Here is a 353-nt window from a genome sequence, read left to right on the forward strand (position 1 = left end):
CTTGATCACATGAGTTTATATTCAGTGTGTTTCATCATTAAAGTGACACATGTCTGCTGTCTTTCTGCTGACATCTTAATAGTTATAGCTGATATATTGAATCCACATTGACTCATCTCATATATTGATCAGGTCACAGGGACGTTGTTGTTTCTTGGTGATGATGAATAATTGATGAATCAATTAATTCAGTCAGACTCTCAGTTCTAGCAGACAGTGTCTCAGTGTAGCAGTCACATCCTGAACCCTGGTGGGAGCTGCAGGTATGGATGATCACATAAAAAGACTCTTCAACAACAAGCAGCTCTGTGCATGATGTCCTTCACATGTGACCTCTGACCTTGTCTGTGCTG

This window comes from Seriola lalandi, unplaced genomic scaffold, assembly GCF_002814215.2.
Source record: "Seriola lalandi dorsalis isolate HSWRI2012SDOR001 ecotype SW California unplaced genomic scaffold, Sedor1 jcf7180002054985, whole genome shotgun sequence".
NCBI classification, from domain to species: Eukaryota; Metazoa; Chordata; class Actinopteri; order Carangiformes; family Carangidae; genus Seriola; species Seriola lalandi.